This window comes from Protopterus annectens, chromosome 5.part1 (assembly GCF_019279795.1).
Source record: "Protopterus annectens isolate FY-2018-M chromosome 5.part1, PAN1.0, whole genome shotgun sequence".
Classification (NCBI taxonomy): Eukaryota; Metazoa; Chordata; order Ceratodontiformes; family Protopteridae; genus Protopterus; species Protopterus annectens.
The window spans coordinates 145,141,251-145,159,732 of NC_056736.1; positions in this window are offsets into that span (position 1 = coordinate 145,141,251).

Here is an 18,482-nt window from a genome sequence, read left to right on the forward strand (position 1 = left end):
GGTGAAGTCATTGCTCACCAGTGCAGGGGATACCTGTAGCCCTGGTAAGTTCCCTAGCCAATCAATCCCAGGACTCAAACTTATTTTTATTTATTTATTTATTTATTTGCAGTTTGTTTACTAGGATGGTCCACTGGGCCGTGAAGAGCCCATTTTCAATGGAGTCCAGGGGGAGAAAAGCTCCAGAAAAATACAGATATTGAAAATTACAAAAATTACAAAATTACAAAATTGCAAAATTTCAAAAATTGCAAAAACTTACAGGTTAATAAATGAGAGTCAGAAAAATTGCAAGGTAACAATGGTTGAAGTAAAACTGGCATTTGATGGGGTAAATGCATGAAAATCTTTTCACACAAATTAAGTTACTGCTAAAATATGATAATTATGATGATGGTAGTTGTTGCAGAAAGTATGAGGCTTATAGGAGGCTATTAAGAGATATGTTTGGTATAGAGATAAGTATAGCTAAGGAAGTTATGAAGGATGGGAGCAAGACCATTCCCATTGTGAGATTGTCTGTGAGTGAAGTAAAGTTTTGAAGGTAGAGAGATTGTTTGTGGTACAGATAAGAGGTGGGAGAGAATTCCAGTGACATGCTAGGCAGAAGGATAGAAAATGTTTCCCTGGAAGGCGGGCAGTTTTATATAGTTCTATTAGATTTTGGAAGTTGGATCACAGGCATCTGTTAGAAAGGTGCATTTGGAAGGTAGATGCAAGGCAGGGGCAGAGAGAGGGACTAAAAATAAGTTTATGTGCTTGGATGAGATGAATGTAGGTAATATAATTGGGTAGCTCAAGTCAGTTCAGTTGGTGTAGGGAGATGCAGTGATGGGTGTTTGATCTGTGGCTAGTTGCGAATTTTGAAATTTTACAGTAACAGGAGGAATGTTTTGAATTGAGGGAGGTTTGCAGGTTAGTAAGGATAGATGCCCCATACAGGAGGTAAGGGATACGGTATGTGTTAGCAAGAACAAGCCTTGTGGAGGGAGAGATGAAATGATTGTGCTGGTAAAGGATGCCAAGTTTCTTGTGAGTTTTTTTTATGTTTGCATGTAGATGGGTATCGAACTTTAGTTGGTTGTCAATGAGGTTTGCTAATAGTTTAGCAGAGGAGACTGTTTCAAGAGAAGTGTTATTTTGGCTGGTGATAGAGAATAAGTTTTTGTCTAGGTAATGCTTTTGGGTGGGGAGATATCATTAGTTTATTCTTGTTAGCATTTAGTGCTAGATGGTTGTCTAGCATCCATTGTTCAGTAGAGGAGAAAGTGTATTGGGTTAATTTTGTTAATGAGGAAACGTAGGTAGTGGAGCAGATTATGGTTGAGTTGTTGGCGTATTGGATGAGGCTGGCATTAGGGATGGCATGGTAGAAGTCATTGATGAAAATATTGAATAGAAGGGGACCTAGAATTGAGCTCTGGGGGACACCCGTGGGAGTGTTTAAGAATGGTGAGGTAGTTATTTTCCACTTAACTGCTTGTTGCCTATTTGATAGGTAACTGGTGAACCAGTTAATAGATGAGTGGAATAGATTTAGTTTAGTGAGTTTAGCAAGGAGAAGATTGCGATAGATGGTGTCAAAGGCCTTAGAGATGTCTAAGAGGAGGGTGGATACAATATAACCAGAGTCTCAGGCTTTGTTTATGGTTTCTAGGAAGGAGAAGAGAGCAGTGATGGTCCTGTGACTGGGTCAGAATCCATGCTGGGTGGGAGTAAGAAAGTTATTATTAATAAGATAGGGTAGAAGTTGTAGATGGATGCATTTTTTCAGAAGTTTTGAAATAGGGGATAGGATAGCAATGGGAAGACGTTGGAGATGCCATTATTGTTGCTCCCGTTATGGAGTGGAATAATATAGGCTTTTCTCAAGAGCTAGGGAACATAGTATTCTGAAATTGATCGATTTATTAGGATGCAGATAGGGAAGGCAATGGCTTCTGAAGCTATCTTTAGGAAGTAGGACCTTATTTCATCAGGGGCATTGGAGCATGGTTTCAATTTTAGAAGAAGTATTTTAATGGTAGAGATGGGAATAGGTTTTATGGAGAAGGAAGGAAGTTGGGAGCTAGATGTACTGGGGGTGGAGGGTAAGTATGGATTGTGTTGGGGAAACAGGATTATTAGTGAAGGAAGATGTAAGTTTAGATATGGAGTCAACAAAGAATGAGTTGAATTGACTGGCTAACTCCAAGTCAGAGACATTTTGGGTCAAGGCAGGGGTTTTCTTTTTTACCTGGGTTGAGGAGAGAGGAGATTCCATCCCAGAATTTTTTAGGGGTTTTGTTGTGATTTGTTTGAGAGTGGAAAAATAGGCTTTGCGGTCTGAGATAATGATTTTTTTTTACTTTGTTGCTGAGTGTTTTGTATTCATTAAGGGAAGTAGTAGTTTTAGTTTTATGGTAGTGTTTCCAAGCTTTATCACAGAGTCGCATGGTTGCTAAGGTATTCTTAGTTAGCCAAGGGATGGATTTACCTTTTATACATTTAGTTTTCCAGGGAGCAAAGGAGTCTAGCAAGTTTAAGAAGGTTGAATTGAAGTAAGTAATAGCATTTTCCAGGGATAAAGGTTTTAATGGTTTCCAGTTAGTTCTTTTTAGTGCATTTGAGAATGCATTTGAGTTAAAGTTTTATAGGGACCGAGTAGAGATGTAGGTGTGGGATAGAGGTAGGAAGGAGGGGAGACAATGTGCAAAAGTGGGAAGGTGATCTCCTAGTGGTTCTGGAAGGGCCCCACTATTGGAGATATAGTGGGGATGGGAAGCTAGAATCCAGATGGGAAACTAGAATACATTATGTGCCCTGGTAAACACCCTTTAGCAGCTAGGGTTCATAGCTCTTAACCAGGAGTTCGGCAAACACTTTGAAGTCCTGCACACCCCACCTCTGTACCCAAAAACACACTCCCCTCTTTGACAGCACAAGTCATATTGACAGCCAAGTGAAGACTCCAATGAATGGTGTGAAATTCCTGCCTATTAGCCTTTATGTAGACTGCATTCCTTCCCTTACATGTCATACAGTGAAACTTTCAAAAAAGTGTCTCGTTGCTTAGCATCACACAAACTCACACAAACCATGTTTTAGTGGAGCATAGCAACATGCAAACGATTTACATTATTAACCATTTTTAAATACTACTTAGCATAGTGCAGCTTTTCTAAATGCAACAATTTTTTATTTTAAATTAAACTGATGTTTCAGTCACCTGACACATTTTCACAGCAATAAATGTAAAATATATGACTAGTCAGGACTCGAACCTGGGGCCTACTATATTATAAGTCATGACTTAATCTATCTAGCCACTTGAACAGTACAAGGAAGATGTATGTCTTTACATATACTACTAAGGTGCCTGTTAACATTGCACAGCTTCGCATTGCACAGTTTCACTGTGTGGGTTTAATTGTTGCTAAGCACAGCAGAAATACAATAATTGAATACATCCACTTTTTATTTTTAGATATCTGGCAGCACTGCTAATCACCGTTCTCTAATGTGCAGACAAGCAGGAGGGGAAAAAAACTATTTAAATTGATTATATCTGGTTCCTGTTTTTAAATATATACCAGAAGGCTGCTATAAATGTGTAAGTGCAGCTTGGCATTGCTAAATATCACACCGCACCACACAAAGAGGAAGAAAAAAAGTAAAAAAAAAAATACAATTAATTATATCCAGTTTCTATTTCTAGATATATGCCAGATGTGTACTGTACATATATAAGCACAGCTCTGCATCACTAAGCACCTCGCCACACTGCGCAAACATCTTATTTTTCTGGTCAGTCTACAAGTATGGGGCAGCCTCTACACTGTTGCTTGCATGGATTCAATATCCATGTTACTGTGATTTCCCTCGACAGTGCACCATGACTAATATGCATGCCCAATCTCTCAGAGCCACACACTCCAGGGACCTAAACCTTGTCACCACAATAAACAGAACATGCTGGAGGGATAGATTCCTGTCCCAGAGACTTCCTATGCTCTGGAACAGACTACCCATCCATATCAAGCAAAGCTCTTCATTAGCCCTCTTTAAGAAAATCTTGGCAATTGGATGGGAAATAGGAAATTCACCACGGGGATCACTTCTGTGGCTCTGCTCAACAGGGGCACAGGAACATAATTTTCTTGGGTGGCAAAAGCCAGGGAACTTTATTGGCTAGGCTTATATAGGCCCCAGGGCCACTAGCTTAGTACCTATGAACCTATGGTGTGCTGCTGAGGGGAACTATAGATGTGTACATGGATATGAACCTACACAGATTTTATTGAATCCTGAGGCTAGTCTTTTTTATGGTACTTAATTTTCTTTAAATTTTGAACATATTTGATTCACAACATTATTTTTTTTATTTTAGTTAATAACTTGTAAATACTATGTGTGTAAATACTATATATGGAAAGTGTAAGAAATATGCATTTTTGTTTGTTTGTTTCCTTGTGTTAGTTAACTGGTATAGAACACTGAACCAGATATGCCTTAATCAGTCTTAGCCTGAAAGGGCAAACTCATGAACTGTAAAGCAGAAAATAACACATTGTAGGTCAAAAAACAGAAGGGTGGACAGCATGCAGTACTTGCAATATAAAAGCAGCAACAACAAAACAAAAAAGTCTGTAAAGTGTGGTGCATGTAGTACATATGGCATAACATAGGCATAAGAGCAGCCAAATAAATGTAATATTCATGTTATTTCTCATTATTAAGAGCATTCATTTGAAAAAGTAACATTTTAATGTATGGCATTTTATTAAGAAATTAATTTTAGGAATTGGTATACTTGATATATTGTGTGTGTAAATATATATATACATATATATATATATATATAGAGAGAGAGAGAAAGAGAGAAGAAAAAAAGATTAAAACTACACTTATAACATTTTGCAGTGGAATGGGAATTAAGGCTAAAGGGAGAGTTAAAGTTTGCATATGTGTAATTTCAGCAAATATCTTGAGTTAGAGTAGTAGATGCATGCGTTATGGTGATGTATTATCCAGGAAGCATTCAGCATTCTTCAGTTTCAAACAGATGTCTTTTTTTTTAATTCTTTTAAAACTAGGCCATATTTTATTACTTTTTAGGGGATAGGCAATGATTCAAACAGCTAGGTTTTGTCACCAAAAAAGCTATGATAACTGCAAGTAACTGATTATTTGTTTCTTCTCAGGAATTTAAACTATTACAGACACAGTAGTTGAATTATTTTCTTTTGACATACGTTTTCAGGTTTTCATTGTTATTTTTCTTTATTGAGTTATAAAGTGTTGTTTGTTGCTGCTCATCTGTTTTATGTTTTTACTTGATAGTATTCTGATATTACTTCCCCATTAGTTTATTAGTTGCTAGTCTGCTTTCTTGACTATCTTTATTTATTAATGGTATTATTCTAGGTGTTAGTATAGCTTCTGAGAAAAGCTGAACTACTGTTGACCCTGGGCTTTGATTGATTTATATCTTTAAAACACATGTTTTGTATGGAGCACCAGTATTATGCTCAAGAAATGATTAAATAATATCTTGGGTATGTGCTACTACACAGCAAGTTCCAAACTTTAACAGCACTCAGAGGATTGTTAAACATCCGCTGCATGCTGTTAAGGTTGGGTCTGCATTAAAATAAGTACCAGTAAACAGAAGCTGCAGGTAGAAACAGCTTTGTTTCAACTCCCATTTCTACCCGCTGTCTGCTAAACTTCACAGGGCATTTAGAAATAAACAGCTTTTTATACACAGGAAATATATAAGGATGTCAACCAGTTCCCTACTGCTTTACCAGTATTAAAGCCAACATGTTCACAAAGAATTATGATCAGATTGCCAATTGTAACTACTTATTATATTTTCTTGACATTGCCAAGATTCACCTCTCAAGGTTTGCTCTTGAGATGAATTTCTTGGCATCCATGTCTTAAACTAATAATTAAAGAACTGTGACTGGCAACTTGATCGTAATTTACTAGAAAGGCTCACCCAGACTCTGCTATACTTTGCTGTAAGGGAAAAGTTAGTTTGCTTTTTATTTGTTGTATTTTGTATTACTTTATTGGCTTTTTCTGTTTTAAATACTGTGATTTGTTTTCTTTACCTTGTGTTTTACTTGTATTCTGCTTTTAACTGCATATTAAAACTTGAAAAGAAACCACAGCTCTGTCTCTTGTGAGTCAGGCAGAAATGTTTTCCCCACCCTTCCACTCAGTTACTGTTGTGTTCTTAAAAACTACTGGACCGGATTCACGAAGGCTTGCACGGAGTCTAAGAATAGTGTAAGATGTCAGACAGGCAATATGTTTGCCGAGCGATTCAGCAATAGTCGGCAGGGGCGTGCATGAGAGCTCCTAAAACTACTCTTGCACAGACAGTGTTATGTTATGCAAATTACCTCATTTGCTGCTGAAAGCTATGCAAATGAGGTAAATTTGCGATCCAGGAAACACTAACCTGTCCGTGGAAGAGTAGTGTTACTTGCAGAAATGTACTCCGTTCGTAACGGAGTACAGTTCTGCAAATAGCTAAACGGAACTATGACAGTTCCAAATAATGGATGCATCCAGTTGAGGAAGCATGCCAAAGGCCAAATATAAGGCTGTTGGCATTTTTATAGGTTGAAAATTAATAAAAATTAATTTTTATTTTTTCCTCGATCTCCGATGTTTTAGCATAGTGCAGTGCCGCGCAAACGTGCAGCACTTTAAAAACCCAAAAAATAACTAAAAAATAGCCAAAACTAGGCATGTTTAATAAAAAGATTATTCTGCCATGCAGGTGAATGGCAGGCTGAAGACAACATGGCTACTGAGTAGTGGTTGCTAAGAGTGGAAGCTTAGTTTGAGAGGTGTAACCAAGCATTAGTAGGCAATCCTATGCAAATGAGGATAAGGATAGTGAATCCCAATTTTCCCTGGTATGTGAGCCATGTCCCTAGAGTGTAAGTGTAGGATTAGGGGAGTAGTAGAGTAGAAGATAGGTGACATCATGACAGGGTATGTCTGAAAGACTGTAAGCTTATTAGAGCAGAGTGGCTTGTGTTGGCCATGAGTTGCTCAGGAATGCAAGAGGCATGTCTACTCTACAGTTGTCCTAGCTGAAACCAAGAAACCAAAGGTGTACGCCGTGGATATATCTGAAATTTCTTGCAAACGTGCTTACACCATGTGCGCGTGTGTGCACGCCTGTAAACCTGTGTAAGACTGTGTGCGTGCGTGTGCACCCGTCTAAGCCTGTGTAAGCCTGCGTGCATGTGTGGGCGTGTTTGCGTGGCGCTGCCCCTTGTAGAAACAGAAAGGGAAAAGGAAGGAAAAGAAGTAGTAGGAAGTTAACCAAGGAGAACTAGCAGAGCTGCCAGGTGAAATAAATCAGAATCAGCCAATTACACAGGCAGTACACTAGCCCAGCCCAGCCCAACACTTAAAACTCTGCAAACAACATTCCCCCATGTTTTTCTCAAAAACACTGCAACACTGCAGTATACAAAGAGTGAAAACTTAAAAAGCTTAACTCAGACAAAAAATGTTAGGGGCTGCCATTGCTATTATAAGCCAACATGTGCAAGATGCTGAGGGTGGTACCATTACGAATGCTGCTGAGCGACAATCAGTGAGGAGACAGAGAAGAGTGTACAGACCCAGGGTAACTTACCAGGGGCTACATGAGCTGGAGATAGTGGAGCGCTGTAGAGTGGACAGGGACCTCCTGCAGCAAATTGTTGAGCTGTGCAGGCCACGCCTCACACACAGAACCAACAGAGGGGAACCCATCCCAGTGGAAACCAAGGTATGTGTTGGCCTAAGAATACTAGCAACAGGTACCTTCCAGAGACCAACTGGTGATATGATGGGGATTTTACAGGCATCAGCATCCAGGGTACTGCACCAGTTTCTGAATGCCATGTCAGCACATGTCATTGATCATGTATATATCCCCAATTCCCGTGAGGCATTGGCCAGCAATATGCGTCTTTTCCAGCAAATAGTGGAATACCGTGAGGCAGTGGGTGCAATAGACTGCACGCACATACACATCAAAGCACCAGCCGGTGAGTGGGGTAGGGCCTACATCAACTACAAGGGCTTCCCCTCCATCAACTGCCAAGTTGTGTGCGATGCGCAGGGCATAATACTGAATGTGTGTGCTGGTTGCCCTGGAAGCTACCACAATTCCCATATCTGGCATCTGATGCAGCTGTACCAGACATTTGCCAATGGGGATATTCCTGACGATCACCTAGTGGGGGATGCTGGATATGCACTGGAGCCGTGGCTGATGACACCCATCAGAAATGCGCACACACCTGAACAAGAACTCCATAATTAGGCACACGCACAAACATGAAATGTAATCGAGCATGTGTTTGGGATGCTCAAGTCATGGTTCCAGTGCCTGGACACATCTTGTGGAGCCTTGCTGTACTCACCAACTACATGTACCCAAATTGTCATGGTATGTGCCATGCTACACAATATGATCTTGCAAAAACAGCTGCAGCAGGAACAGCATGGGGCAGGGCCAATCAGCCCCCCACCATTGCCAAGGCCATCACAGGCAGAGCGTGACTCGGAGAAGGAACAACCTGAGCCTGCCGCAGTAGGCAGAAGGAGGCATACCCAGTATGCCGTGGCCTTGGCAAAGAGGCAATGCATAGCACATACACTGGCTCAGTAGGAACCCTGGAAATGATACCTCTCTCTGACTCGCACATAAAATTAAAGGGATGCCTAACTTGACACTACCTGTTTTCAAACATGTATAGGGAGTGTACCATGTGCATCTGACATAGGCAGCCCTGCAGCACCACCTGAGGCATGATTGCCATGTTTTAAGCAATATAAAGCAGTGCTAAGCAGCTTTTACCACTATTTAGTATATGTAAACAAAATTGCTCACGCTAACTAGCTCAACGTCGGGCAACGTTGAGCAATATTGGGCAAGGTCGGGCAAAATCGGGCAAAGTTGAGCAAAGCCAGGTAAACAAGAATTTGCTTTACTGTTCTTTAAACAGTCTGGTCTGCCCAGCATGAAATTAAAAAGCAGTGACAGGGCTCAAACCCAGAATACTGTGCACTATAGTCACAGTACTGAACCACTAAGCCATGACAGCATTTCACTAGCACAGACAAAGCAGGACAAATGTACACTAATGCAAACACAAAGAAATGCTGTATCATGCCGCTAAAGAGGCATATGGGTAACCTCCCCCACAGGCCTATGCAGACAGAGAACAGCAGGCCAGGCGGTGTGATGTGGGTTGGGGAGGCTATGAAGTCGCAATCTAATATACATGACATTGGACGCTAAGATCTGTAGTACAGTAGTATGCCTCAAGCTAGTATGATAGGCAACAGTACAGACTGAAATGGAGTACCTGACATAGCAGTGCAGGCCTAGCAAATATGTATAAGTGTCAGGTGAACCCCTCATCCTATGTACACCCACAGTAACAATCAGGTGTGCCCCCGGGTAGAAATGTACAAAGAATAGCTGTCCCCCCAGTATGTAGAAATGTTGATAAGTCTATGCAAAGTGTCTCATGGAAGCCCTGCAGGCACAGCATGATCCCTATTGATTTATGACACAAAGGTGAGCCCTGCAGTAAAAATACAACTTGATTTTCTACACACATATAGTATAAATGTCTATACCGGGCGTGCTCACACACTTCAGCAAATGTAGTGGATTTCAGTCAGCAACATACTGAAAGGTCATACTGGGCATGCTCACACACTTAAATAAACGAAGCAAATGTCAGGCAACAACATACTGAAAGGTCATACTAGGCATTCTCACACATTTAGGCCATGTCTGAGTACAGCAGAGGGCCACACATATCTGGCGGTTGCATGTTATACCCCAGGAACCTCTCACTATTCACCAATCCTGCCTTGTGCACACAGTTATATGAAAACAGACACATATAATATATTGGAACCCTGTCATAATCAAACTTTGTACCACAAGTACTTAAGTTGTTCACAGAAAGTGAAAAAGCAAAGAAGATCAATAAACCTGCAATCAGTATCATCAATAAACGATGTGCACACCAAACATTATCCAATCCATGTTCTGGCAAAAGAATCTGTGAAGGAGTCCATAGAGAACCATGACGCTTCCTTCCACTATGTCATAAATAGCAATGTATACTTATATATGTCCTGAGTCAGTGCAAACTGTAAATGACTGACATTGCCAACACCCTGTCAGACAGGCTCATACATACATACCCCCCTCTCACTGACAAAAAGCCATATCATCATACCTGGAGATTGTGAAAGCACAGATATCACATATAGAATTGGTAAACAGCTCCTTCCAAACCTGAAAACATGGCGTCTATGGGATTACATTGTTTCCCTAGGTGTGTCATAAGTGAACTCCAGAAAAACAAACCTTGCACCTGAACAGTCTGTTGAGCCTCACCCTCTGTACAGGATATGAAACTGTTGAATGTGTTACAGCAATGTTTGGTACACTCCACAAGTGTTGGTGCACAACAGACCATGGGAACTATTGTCTTATAAGCCTATTAAGCCTGATCTGTAAGGCCATGGAGTCCATCATGATGGAACTCATAAACAGAGCTATTGAGAGCCTACAAACACCCAACCCTACCAATTTTGGTTTGGTCAGGGGTAGATCATGGTTCCCAAACCTGCTAGACTGTTTTCAAGGCAGTCACCCAGGACATACATCAATGAAATGAGCTACACACGTCCCACATAGACCTTGAAAATCCCTTTGCCAACATCCCAGACACATGTCGCATCCACAAAATAAACAACCTGTGCATAAATATGTATGTCATCTGATGGATTGCCAACTGGGGCACAGATAGATCACACAAGGTAAGAATTGTGGTCTCCTGTTCAAGCTGGTAAAAACTGCTGCCCCCCCATGGCTCAGTCCTGGGACCCCTCCTGTCTGGTGTATACTTTTCAGAAATACAGTCAAACACACAAGGGCTATGTTTAGCAAAGTTTGTGGATGACTGCAAAAAAGTTGTCATAATCGATGTTTGGGACAACAGAGACATCCTTAAAAAGTCGCTCAGTCAGACAGATGTGGTGTAAAAATTATGGCCTCAAGCTACAATCATACAAATACCACATAGATGCCAACACCCTAAATATGGAGGTGATAATAAGGGATCTATGGACACATGTGGATAGTCATCTCTACTTCCAGAAACACATTCACAAAGTGGTCAGAAAATCATGCCATGTGTTCCCACAAACTGCCACGGTCTTTGCATGTAGGTCAAAGGAGGTTCCCTCTACTCATCAGTCATCAGACCCGTCAGATAGTACCACAACACACTTGCGATGAATCTGACTAGGCACCTTCAGCAGCTGGAAAGACCACTGAAGTACCTCAACAAGAGGATTAATGGCCTCAAACAGTTGCCACATGCAACAAGACTGAGTTTAACTCAATCTGTACTCTGTTGCATACTGTCTACTTTGAGATCTCTGCCCAACAGACAGGTCCATGTCATGGCAACACTCAGATCTGCTCTGAGTTACAGCTCAATGGCATTAAATATACAGACCCAACTGATATTGCCAACATCCTGGCAGACAGGATCAGTGCTAACTTTACCCCCCTCTCACCCATGAAAGAGCACATCTCTATAATGGAAGACTGCAAAGTTGCTGTCATCATGGCTGCACAGGTAAAAACACTCTCCAAAGCCAGTATCACAGCATCCATGGGACCAGATAACTTCCCAGGCTGTGTTCTACACAAACTACAGAACAAACAGGCATAACACCGATGTACCATGTTCAGTAATAGCCTCACCTCAGGCTTTGTGCCTGCTGAATGGTGCACAGTGACGGTTATCACGCTACATAAGGGTGGAGACACCACGGACCCCAGGAACTAGTGTCCCATTAGCCTGATGAGCCTGCTGTGCAAGGCCATGGAATGCATCATCATACAACCTATAAAAAAAGACATTGGTAATCTCCAAACTCTGGACCACAACCATGCTGGGTTTGTAAAATGCAGATCGTGTCTCCTAAACCTAATAGATTACATTGAAGCATTCACCAGAACGGTAGACAAGGGTAAGGTGGTACGCACAGCCTATGTAGATCTTGCCACAGCTTTCAACACCATCTCACACTCTGGAATTATAGATAAACCCACTAAACTAGGTATAAATTGCTATGTCACAAGATGGGTTCACAACTGGCTCACTGACAGAGCACACACTGTGAAAGTAGCAGACTCCAAGTATGACTTTGGACCAGTGATGAGTGCAGTACCACAGGGTTCAGTCCTGGGTCCTGTCTTGTTTTGTATCTACTTTCCTGAAGTAAACTTTAACATGGACGGTCTGTGGCTAAATAAGATTCCAGATGACTGCAAACTTGGAGACATAATTGTAAATACTAAAGATGTGGACATCCTACAAAAAGGCTTCACTGAGACCGATGCCTGGTGTCAAAGCCATGGCCTCAAGCTCAATGCTAAAAAGTGCATTGTCATCCCCTTTGATAAAAACTCTGTAGCCATGAACTACAACATAGACAGTAGTGTACTTAACACTGAAAGTGTGATAAGAGACCTTGGGTCACAGGTGGACAGTGGACACAGCTGTGATAATCACGTCCCCACAGTAGTCAGGAAATCCTTCTATGTGGCACACCTCATTACAAAAGGTGTTTCATGCAGAATAGAAGAGGACATTGTTCCCCTCTACTCATCACTCACTAGATCCATAATAGAGTACAACGCCCCTTTTGCTATGTACCTCACAAGACACCTACAACAACTGGAAAGCCTGCAGAAATACCTCATGAAGAGCATTAGTGGCCTGAAATACATGCCAGTCACAGACCATCTCAAAATGCTCCAGCTGTACTCTTTCGCATATTGCCTACTCAGAGGTGATCTCTGCCTAACATACAATGCTATGTCAAACACAGAGCTGTTGGACATGCTCCACATAAAACACTCACAATCCCTCTGATTTTCAGCCCCAAAACCATGAGTGAAATACAAAAGGAAGGGGTGTATCCATTTACCTTACGGATACCCACACCTTCAGGTTAGTGGCACAGCATGAGGCCTTGGAGACCATGCAAGTGCAACTAACATTGTGCAAAGCTGCTTATCAGATTGTAGCCTGCTACAGATCACCTACCTTGTCTCAGGAACCTCACTCAGTATTTCTGAGAACAGTGGAAAATATAAAGGTCCTATCAAACACCATTATATGAGGAGATTACAACTACCCAAACATTGAGTGGGAGAATTGCTCATGTACAATGTCCTTTGCCCAATGTTTCCTAGAGTTTAAAAACTCAAACTCCCTGGAACAGCTGATCACCATGCCCACTAGAGGTGACAACATACTGGACCTGATCATCACCAACATGGGGTACCAGTGTTCCACAACAGAGATAAACCCCTCGCTGGTAATATCAGATCATAAAGTAATCACACTGGACATCCACATCCACCCCCCCCCTGTCAAGGAAACCACTGTGAAGACATTTTGAAAAGCAAACTGCACACTTCCCAAGACCAAAGTTGAAAGTTCCAAAGCCCCCTTGCTATAGGATAATTCTATACAATATGCCGAATCATTTACAAGTGCATTCTATGAGCATCTACAGGGATGCATGGATCAAGACATCCCAAATAAAACCAAGACGCACTCCTCCAAAAATAAGAAACCGATCTGGCAGTTATCGCCCATAAATAAGCTATACAGCAGAAGGAGGAAACGAACACATGATAGAGCAAACTTCACAAAGGAAAGGCATCACTGATCATTATTAGGAAGAAACAATGATCGCTCATAAAATAATCCAAGGCCAGTTTCTAAAGACAAATTGCCAAGGAATGTAAGAATAACAACTACAAAGCCTTCGTTAGCTATACCAAACATTTAGGTGGCAACTTCCAAATATGCTGTCAGCTACTGCAAAATGGCAAGAAATACACTGAACCAACTTACATTTCCCACATCCTGGGGGACAAGTTCAGTGCAAACTCCCCCCCATCACCCCCAAAAGGGCCTGTGTCCATCCCAGAAAAATGCAGAGCCCCAGACTTCATGGACATGCAGGTAAAAACAGCCCTCTCCAAAGATAAAAACACAGCATCAATGGGACTGGATGGTGTCGCAGGCTGCGTCTTACACCAGCTCCAAAAGGAACTACACCCTCACCTACATTCACTGTCCAGACTCAACCTTACCACAGGCTATGTACCCAAAGAATGGCATAGAGCAACAGTCATCCAGCTTCACAAAGAGGGTGCCACAACAGAACCTGGAAACCATTGCCCTATAGGCCTACTCAGCCTGGTCTGCAAAGCTATGGAGCAAATTATCATGGAACCCATAAACAGAGACATTGGAGATGTCCAGATACTGGATTCTACCCAACTTGGCTTTGTTAAAGGCATATCCTGGCTCCTAAACCTAGTTGACTTATTTGAAAGAGTTACCAAGGACATAGATGGAGGTGAAAGTAGTCCACACAGCCCACCTAAGGCCTTTCAACACCATTCCCCACTTTGTCATCATGGACAAGCTTACCAGCTTGAACATTAACAGCTATGTCACAGGATGGGTGGTCAACTGGCTCACAGATCAATCACACATGTTCAGAGTTGCGGGTGCCATGTCCGACTCACAAATCACAAAACCACAAAACCAGTCACAAATGGCATCCCAAAGGTCTTGGTCCTGGGACCCCACCTGTTCAGTAGATACTGCTCAGAGATACAGGCAAGCATGGGAGGAGTATGGTTGAAAAAGTTTGCAGATGACTGCTAACTGTGGTCCATAATCGACTCTACGGCTGACACAGACATCCTCCAGAAGGGTCTTACAGAGAAAGATACCTGGTGTCAAAACAATGCCCTCAAGCAGAATGGCAAAGAATGCATAGTCATCCCCTTTGGATAAAACAAAGTGCACACAAATTACCACATAGGTGGTAATCCAGTATGTACAGAGAAAGTAATTATGGCCCTGGGGACCTAGGTAGATAGTAAACTCTCCTTTGATGATCACATGGCCAAAGTCTTTAGAAATTCTTTCTATGTAACCCATCTAATGTCACCTAATGTAACCCACTTTGTCTAGTCTGATGATGTCATCATCCTACAAATATACCTCTGGAAAAAAAAGCTCCCAGTAATGTGTATAGCGTGTCATGTTAATGTGTTCTTCTTTAGTATCATAAAGTAATTAGATAGGGGTTTGAATCCTGCACTTGACAGCTATTTGTGTGTGATCTCCTTGGAGAGGAGCAATCTTTTTTGGAGACTACTAAATCTGTCTTTGTCAAGTCTGATGATGTCACCATCCTACAAATATACCTGTGGTAAAAAGAACTCCCAGTAATGTGCTTAGCGCATTGTGTTAATGCGTACTCCTCTAGTATCATAAAGTAGCTTGGTAGAGGCTTGAATCCTGTACTTGACAGCTGTGTGTGTATCTCCTTGGAGAGGAGCAACCTTCTTGGAGACTACTAAAACACCTTAAAAGTGCTATACTTATCTTTGTCAAGTCTGATGATGTCACCATCCTACAAATATACCTGTGGAAAAGAGAACTCTCAGTAATGTGTATAGCATGTCATGTTAATGTATACTGCTCTAATATCAGAAAGTAGTTAAGTAGGGGATTGAATCTAGCACTTGGTGAGTGTGTGTGTGCTCTATGTGTGACACTGTTGGTCGATGTGTTTTGGGTTTTGCTTTTAGTACTGTATGACATATCACAATGACAGCAGTATGTGCATTGCACATGTCAGATAGCTGTGTGGCAAATACATATACATACATGTGACCTCAATTATTTCATAGGTGGGAACCTTGCTTTCACCATGAACACATCTATTATCTTTGCCTGAGTGTGCTGCCACTTTCCAGACCTTAGGTCACATCTGTAGGCTTGTGACAAGCCCAGCCACTGCAGTGACCCTTGGTCTAGGTCATCCGTGTCACACACACTCATTATGGTTTCTATTGAATAGTGTGAGTGAGAGTTTATGCCTGAGGTATATTTCAAACCTGTTCAAACGCAGCAAAGTCTGTCAATGATGGCTATTCATTATAGGTGTACAACAACCTTCATGGATATGGATGCAGACCCCTTATTCCTTATGTGATCCACTGAGGGATTTCAAAATACCTTTGGAAATGTGATTACTAAAGGAGAGATGACATAACACTTGGCTGTATGTACACATCGGTACCTGTTCAACATGTTGGGGGCTACTACCTATGTGGTACTGCGGGGATACTATGTTTTGTAAAAGTGGATGACTATGCTTTAGTTGGCTTCTAGCTTTACAGCATGGGTTTGACACCAGGCATCTGTCTCACTATATATGACTCTCTCTCTTTATTTATATATATATATATATATATATATATATATATATATATATATATATATATACATACATACATATACACATCCATTGGTGTACATATACATATAGGCACATATACAGTCCACCTTTCACAGTGGGAATATCAATTATTCAAAGGATGTGAGGTATACAGTAATGCAATGATATCACACAGTATTGTGAGAAATGCATTGAAGGTGTTCTCAGCCCATGTAGCTTTAGCAAGCCTCACTGGCTGCAACATTGCAAACTTAACAAATCACACCCACAGTGTTTAACCACCGCATGTCATATACCAGCACTGTATGCTGTCTTGTTTGCCACACACTACCACCTACATACAAATATGCACATAACAACCTTCACCAACATATATATGTCCACCCTTCACATACAGTTGCAGTATGTCCCTTGCTCTATGCACATGTACAGATATTAATATATTTGACACATATATATCTCTCTGTATGTGTGTGCCATACACACACAAGGTCCACACTGTTGTAAGTCCCTGGACCTCACACTGACCTGTTGGGTCTTGCTGCAACATGAACAGATGTCACATGTGAGCACACAGTAATATTAGAGGGTTTGTATATAGCTACAAATGTTAGATTAGCATACTAGCCTGGTACAGCAGTTGCCAATGCTAAGCTACACGTTAATATGACTAGCATGCATGTGCTACTCTGTCTCATCCATGTTTATATAGCTGTTTGTGCTACTCCCCCAAACAGCCATTGTCCACACTACTGTACAGAACACAGATAACATGGATCAGATGTGTGACATTTAATGCTGAGCTACATATATCACAGTTATGTCCCCCCGCACACAGCTACACACTGATTTGTCCATGACAGTAGTTATGCTGGACATCTGTGCATAGATACGTACTGCTGCCACATATGGATGTTTCAAAGTGTGTAGAGTACTCTTCAGAAACATCTACTACATGCCAGTAAATACATATCTGTTACATTCCTTTCCTTTGTATGTGTTGGTATGATTAATTTCCGTGTTCCTTTTGCTTTTGAGTTTGCCAGTGATTTAAATGTTGTACTCAGACCTTAATGTTACCACTTCCAGTGCACACTTGTCAGTGTAGAATTGTACTCACCCCTGCAAATGCTAACACAAGATACATGGGAGTATGTAGTTTCTTTTCTACTTATACAATTAACTGCCATACAAAAGTAGTTATTGAGATGTATTCTTTTGGCACATGAACTGTTTGTGAACTGCTATACTGTGAATATTAATGTACTCACTTCTGAACAGTTTGTGCTTTTTTAGTGTTGACATTAGCACAGGCTGCTCAGGAAAACTGGACAATTCCAGTACTGAGTATGCCTACCTACATCCTTGGTAGACCCTGAACACACAGGTATATTGTACATTTGGGTAGGGATGCAGACGTACAGAGAGCATTGTGTATTATTGTGTGAATGTTATCTTGCTGGACTTAAAAGGTTGCTGTGTACCTGTTAGTTTATCAAGGCAAGTAGTCTGTCTGCATAGCTCCCAACTGTGGACCTATCCAGATGGTAGCCAGATGTTAGCCTGTTATTCTTTGTCTGTGCAATGCACAGGTCTTTCCAGCACTGGTACAATGGCATTGTTACAGTCAGTTGCTACCAGTACATGGCTACATCCTTTGGTATTTCAGTGTTGTACTCCTACATAAGCGTATGCTTGTGGAACTCCTTCCAAAGCTATTTGCACAGTGTGTAACAGCAGAAAAACTGATATGCCTGTGTGTTTCTGCCTCTGGCAGGCCTCTGAAACACTCAGGTACATATTTGAACAGAGTCAGGAAAAGGTAGGTAAAAGTGAGGTACACCTTCAAAATAATAGAGACAGTAAGTGGAGACTTCGAGAGAACCAGTGCATATGGATTACTACACCTTTTCTGAAGTACAAGCGGTGTCTAACTCATATTATTGTCATTATTCATTAAGTGTAATACCCCACCTTTCTGTCTAACGTCAGTACTTTTCAGAGGGATTCAGAGGGACACAGCTAACATATGTTTCAAAATCAGGGGCATCCCTGAAAAGTAGTCACAGTTGGGATGTATGTCCACTGCCCTA